The following is a 7,153-nucleotide window of genomic DNA, read 5'->3' on the forward strand; positions in this document are numbered from 1 at the left end:
TCGATGAAAATATTAATATGGATCCGTCTCTAATAGCAAAGTTTAAATATGCCCCAATTACATCTTGTGACGTTGAGAGATCTTTTTCTGCCTATAAACAAATATTAACAGATAGAAGACATAATATTAGTTTAGAAAATATGAATCAATATATGATTATTTATTGTAACAATAAAAATATGTAAATTTGTTTTATTGTACTCTTTTTATAATATTAGTTTAGAAAATATGAATCAATATTGTAACAATAAAAATATGTACATTTATTTTATTGTACTCTTATTTATCTTGTGGTCAAAATAAAATATTTTGCCGTTTTATTTGTCACAAAACCTGAAGTTAAAAAAATATATTAAGAAATAATAATACAATTTGGTTTAAATTCAAACCTATTTATTTATTTTTATTATTTTTTATTTATTTATGTATTTAACGTAAACCATAAAATTATTCATATAAAAATAAGTGCATATATAAATGCATATTTGCATGTTAATTGTGCATATTCAGCTTGTTTTAAAATGCATATTGCATGCATATTTTAGACATTTTTTAGTGCATATTTTCCAGTCTCTAATGATAATAGACCATATATTTCTGTTTCTATAGGTAATGAAACAATTTCTGCACTCCTTGATAGTGGTAGTAATGTCAGCATAATTGGTTCTCCTTCCTTATTTTTACTTAAAAAGCTTAATTTAAATCTTAATTATGATGTTTCAATTCAACTCACTACTGCTGATGGAAACATACAGAGTACTTTAGGATATGTTTGGTTACCTGTTACTTTATTGAATAAAACTCAATCACTTAAAGTGTTAGTAGTTCCTTCTATTTCACATAAAATGATATTAGGTATGGATTTTATTCAGTCGTTTCAACTCTCTTTGGACTTCTCTGATTTTTCTTTTACGGCAACAAATTTTTCTACTTGTGTAGTTAATACTATCATTAGTTCTGAAAATCTTTCTGATATTCAGCAATGTCAACTTAATTCTGTTGTTAAACTTTTTAAAGAAATAGGTCCTACAGATTCTATTGGCAGAACTCATCTGTATACACATCATATAGATACTGGCAATGCTAAACCTATTAAACAGAGACAGTATCCATTATCTCCTGCTATGCAGAAGGTTTTGAATGCTGGAGTTGATGAGATGCTTAAACTCAAAGTTATAGAGCCCTTAACTATTAGTACACCGTGGTCTTCGCCATTGTGGCTCGTACCAAAGAAAGATGGTTCACATCGAGTTTGCTTTGATGGTAGGAAACTTAATTCAATTACAGTTCCTGATAGTTATCCTATGCCTTTAATTGACACAATTATTTCTACAGTAAGAGATGCTAAGTTCATATCTTCTATTGATCTTAAACAGGCTTTTTATCAAATTCCTTTAGATGAAGAATCCAAATTGAAAACTGCTTTTTCTGTGCAAAATAGAGGTTTATTTTGTTTTAATGTTTTACCTTTCGGTCTTAATAATAGCGCACAAGCTATGTGTAGAGTCATGGACTCTGTTATAGGTCCTTTATTAGAACCTTATGTTTTTTATTATCTTGATGATATTATCGTTGTAACTCCAGATTTTGATACTCATGTCAAAACTTTGAAGATGCTATTCAAACGTTTGAAAGATGCAAATCTCACTGTCAATTTTGAGAAATGCCAGTTTTGCAGATCTTCATTGCAATTCCTTGGATTTGTAGTGGATGATCAAGGGTTAAGAACTGATCCTGGTAAGGTCCAGTCTATTTTGGAATATCCTGTACCCACAAATACAACCCAGATACGTAGGTTGATTGGCTTAATTGGTTATTACCGTAGGTTTTTAAACAATTTTGCTACTATTTGCAGTCCCATTTCTGACTTATTGAAAGGCAGGAAGAAAGGTCAACCTATTACTTGGACTCCTGAAGCTGATGAAGCTTTTCATAAAATTAAACAGGTTCTTACAACAGCTCCTGTTCTTGCAAGTCCTGATTTTTCCAAGCATTTCTATCTTGCTTGTGATGCAAGTGACACTGGTGTGGGTGGTGTTTTATTTCAAAAGGATGATGGATTAGAACATCCTATTGCTTACTTCAGCAAAACTTTAACTAGAGCTCAGCGAAAGTACACAACTACTGAGAAAGAATTATTAGCAATTTTGCTTTCAATTGAAAAATTTAGATGCTATATTGAGGGTAGTGATGACTTTAGTGTGATTACAGATCACTCCTCATTGCAGTGGTTATATAACATGAAGAATCCTTCTCCTAGAATTGCTAGATGGATAATGAAACTGTCTTGTCACAAATTTACTGTTGTTCATCGTAGTGGTTCTTTGAATGTAGTAGCTGACTCTCTTTCAAGAATTCCTGAAGCATCTCAAGTTTCTCTATTAAATTTGTCTGATTTAAAGACAGATGCTTGGTATAAAAATATGATAGCAAAAGTTACAGATAATCCTGATTTACATCCTGCTTTTAAGGTTCAAGATAATGTTCTTTATAAACATGTTTTTTCTAAATCTAAATTTTCTGAATCTACTCCAGAATGGAAAATTTTTGTTCCTGCTCCACATAGGAAGGAAATTTTACATATGTATCATGATGATCCTACAGCTGCTCATTTAGGTGTCTTTAAAACCCTTTCTAGGATATCAGAACTTTATTACTGGCCTAAAATGAGATCTTTTGTTGTGAACTATGTTCATAAATGTAAAGTTTGTGCTTCTTGTAAGCCTAGTAACTTACCTCCAGCTGGTTTTATGGGACAATATCGTGATATTAATTTTCCTTTTCAATTTTTATCTGCTGATTTACTTGGTCCGTATCCTAGATCTAAAAGTGGAAATCGTTTTCTTTTAGTTGTTGTTGACTGGTTTACAAAGTTTATGTTTGTACATCCTTTGGCTAATGCTACTTCTAAAGCTTTTGTCAAGTTTATTGAAAATCAAGTTTTTCTAATTTTTGGTGTACCGCAAATCTTTGCAGTTGATAATGGAAAACAATTTGTTTCCAATGATTTTAGAACTTTGATGGAAAAATACAAGGTACAAAAAATTTGGTATAATGCTAGATACTTCCCTCAGATTAACCCTACTGAACGAGTTAATAAAACGATTGTTACTGCAATCAGATCTTTCATCCAAGACGATCATAAAGATTGGGACAAGGAAATTTTTAAAATAGCCCAAGCCATTCGTCTAGCTAAACATGAAGTAACTCAATTTTCTCCTTCATTTTTGACGTTTGCTAGAAACATTCCTGTTGATGGTTCATTCTTTGGTGCTATTAAAGAAACATCTAATAATATTGTTAACATCAATAATAAATTGTTCGATCCCAAGCCTTTAGAGAATATGTCTCCTATCTTTGATGAAGTTCAGAAAAGAATACGTCACTCTTACAATATCAACACTAAACGCTACAATCTTCGTAGACGTGATGTAAGATTTCATGTAGGTGATAAAGTCTGGAAGAAGAATACCATTCTTTCAAAAGCTGTGGATGATTTTTCTGCTAAATTAGCTCCCAAATTTATTCCATGTATTATAAATAAAGTTTTATCTCCTTTGGTATATAATCTTAAGGATCTAGATGGTAAAGACCTTGGCAATTTTCATGTGCAAGATATTAAGTTGAATGTTACTGATTCTAGTGATGATGAGTCTCAATAATTTTGTTTAATATGGTAAAGCAATATTTCTTATTGTATATCTTTATATTATAGCATTTTGTCTGATTATGATAAACATATTAACCTTTTTCATTTGACAATACCCTTGTTTAAATTGGTATTATTTTACCTTGGGTAATTTTTTTGATTTTGATACAATTAAAAGCCTCATCCGGCACTTGTAAGTTGTTTATGGCATATATGTTGCTGCATAGACACCTAGTGTTTTTATTTTCCTAGGATACATGATATTCTGAGGATATTATGGGCCAGATCATATGAATCTGTGTTCCTTTTTTTTTGTCTTCGAGACAGTTGATATACAGTTAAACCTGTTTATATTTTTTTAAGGATGATGAGTTTTTTCTTATTTCTTTTGGAGTTAAAACAATTCTATGCATATCTACTTTTAGAAATCTGGTGTAGGATTGTGGCGCTTTGAAGTATGATTGTAGTATACCTACTTTCACTTGTTTTCTTCTATTTTTTGTAAACTATATTTATGCAGTATTTTACTCTTTTGTGTAGATCCCTGGTTTATATTTAGTGAGAATAACATTTATTATGTATCATTATCTTTCTTTCATTACTAACCTACTTTTAGTCTTTAAGGCCTTGTTTTATGCAGTTACTGTAACTCTTTTGCAGGAGCGTCATTTGAAATTTTGTTTGGGGGGGGCAAGCACTATATATACAATACATTATATATGATGTTATGATGAATATTGATGTATTTTTTGTAAATTTCAGTCATTTTTTAGGGCCAGGGGGGGGCAAATGCCCCCCCCTGGACGCCCAAATGACGCCCCTGCTCTTTTGTGTAGAACTTAGTCATATTTGACATATCAGTACAGTTAGTACATTTTTTTTGAGGTGTTTATCAATAATTACATTTGCATTTTATTATTTATATGCTTTTACTCATGTTGTTATGTGATTATTATTATTATTACCTGACTTTAGGTACTCAACCTATTCAGAGTACTTGGTATATATTTTGAGATTCATTCAACATTTTCTTTTGACAGTCTTCATTTTGACTATTCCTTTATTTGCGATATTATCTCTATTTTATATATTTGCCTTACTTTATGTATTTGCCTTTAACGTATATACTTATTTGATTTGACTTTAATAATTATAAATTAGACTTCATACTATGTGTATAGTATGTTGTCTTGCAAAGGAAGTCGTTGTACTTCCGAAGAAGAATTTCCGAAGACAGAATTCTTCAACAATGCATATCTGAATATGCCAGATGCATTGTCCCCTTTGTTATTATTTTTTTTTGTGGGCCTGAGCTTTGGTGCAGATGTACATTCGTACCACTGGATCTTCCTTCAATGGTAGATGGTCTCCAGGGTATGGCGTCGGGGGGTCCATGGCACCATAGAATTATCGTCTCTGAGGAGCGCTGTCGTGGTTTAACCGTGGGTTATGGGCTACTGCGTTCGTGCCAACATGGTTTCAATCGCTCCTTTGGTATGGTCCATGTACAGTACCAAGGTCTCCAGATACCCGATTAATTTAAATTTATCCCTCCAATATTTTTAGTTTGATGGATACTAAAATCCATTGGGTAATATTCAATGTTGGATAATTGAATATTCCCCTGAGCGTTTCCCTCAAAAACTGTATATTATATTAATTATTAAATTTTATTTTTAAAAAAACATACTGTACCATTTTACTGGTTACGTTATAACAGTACCTTATTTAATTTCAGTTTAATGAATACTAAAATTCATTGAATAATTTTTTATTTATTTTTTTTTCTCTCCAGAGATATCCTCTGTAGTCATTATTAATTATAAATTACTAATTTTAGTGTGATGAATACTAGAATTCATTGGGTAATGTTTTTTATTTTCCCCAGAGTAACATCTGAAAATTATCTTTATACTTTAAAACTTTTTATGATTCATAATTTCAATTCAATATATTCATTAACTTAATAAATTTATAATGAGTATTTATTTTTGATTTGTTCTTAACGATTACTACTACATACATTTATTCCTGGTTAGAACTTTTTGTTCTTGTTTTCTTTGAGAAAAATTTCTCAGCTGTGTTCAAAATTTTTCTGATGGGTGGTAGGAGTGTGTAACGTTACAAACGTCACATCTTTGCTATTTTATTTTCAAATAATTATTTTATTCTATTTTCTTTAATAATTCTTTAATAATAATCCTCTTCTATTTGTTTTACCTTTTTTCCCGTTAAAAATTGGTTGGCGCCCTCTTTCGGTATTTATAGGCATATCTCAACATTCTTGTTCTATCTCAGAATTCACATTCTTATTCAATCGTTCTGTGGTTCATGACAGTGACTTCGCACTGTCATAGCCACCTTTGCACTGTCGTCTCTCGTTTCAAATTTTAAGCCCCCACTCACGAACTCTGTCAATGTCAAGTCAAACCCTTTCTCTTTGTCAAAATGAAGAATATTTTTTCATTAAATTCTAAAATCTACTTAAGGCAATGTCTGGCCTCATAGCCACATTTTCAAACAGACGTTCTTAATTGGGGTAAGTGTTTAAATATAAATGTACACATTTTTCTAAGCCTATATCCGTAATCTTTTTTATGTTCCTATCTAACCTTACTTTTCGTACTTTTTATTGTTGTACCACATGGTAAAATTTTTATATTATCTATTATCTTCATATGTGTGTAGTAATCCACAACTATTTAACTACTAACATTATTTAATACTATTCATTTTGTATAACCTTGCCTTTCTGCAACATTTCTGGATTATTTCTTGGAATGGCAAGGATATCTTTCATTTATTCTTGGTGTCTAATGTACCTGTATGTATTCTAGTTTTCTGGACATATTGCAAAAACTGATCAACCCTTCACCTCGTGGGAGACTCCCCGAAACTGGAGCCCCTAATGTCGCCGGCGATACATCAATGCAGCAGTAACTAGACTCCTAACAACCATCCAACACCTGTAGGCCTGGTGGCCAGAACATCCACGTCGCCAGAGCCCGTTGCAGAACAACAGCAAGACACCAAGAACCCGCAGACAGATACCAAGTGCCATCGATAAGTATAATCTCTGATCTGTAAAGTTTCGGCAAGGTCTTGTAAATTATTTTTTTTGATACTTTAATTATGTCTTTTATGAAAAATAAACATGATTAGTTAAATATTATTGTTTTATTTGCTCCATTCTGCATTTTCATTGTTCATGTTTTTGATTAGGACAAGGTGGACTCACAACTTGGGAGATTGAGCTAGTCTAGGGTAGACGATAGCTATCATAGTTGATTGAAATATTATTCTCGAGTATTTTTTCAATTATCTGGGGTAGTTTATCGCCTCAAACTAGTACGAGATCTGGTCTATTATGTGCCACTGTTTGGTCTGTGAGCACAGTGCGGTCCCAGTATAGCTTGTAGTTTCCATCCATATACTGGTTTCTTGGGCTTCACATATCTGTCGTTTTGAACCTGAGGGTCTTTGACGGTATATTTCAGGTAATTT

The 7,153-nt window shown here is 31.8% G+C and overlaps 1 long non-coding RNA gene across 1 annotated transcript; it reads left to right on the forward strand.

Moving 5' to 3' along the window:
• Positions 1–5,685: 5,685 nt before the first annotated feature.
• On the forward strand, positions 5,686–6,816 carry LOC126880107 (uncharacterized). The gene is made up of 2 exons (XR_007696415.1): positions 5,686–6,188; positions 6,487–6,816. It is a non-coding gene; the product is annotated as an uncharacterized LOC126880107 (long non-coding RNA).
• The last annotated feature ends 337 nt before the right edge of the window (positions 6,817–7,153 follow it).

Source organism: Diabrotica virgifera, chromosome 1 (genome assembly GCF_917563875.1).
Source record: "Diabrotica virgifera virgifera chromosome 1, PGI_DIABVI_V3a".
In the NCBI taxonomy this organism is placed as follows: Eukaryota; Metazoa; Arthropoda; class Insecta; order Coleoptera; family Chrysomelidae; genus Diabrotica; species Diabrotica virgifera.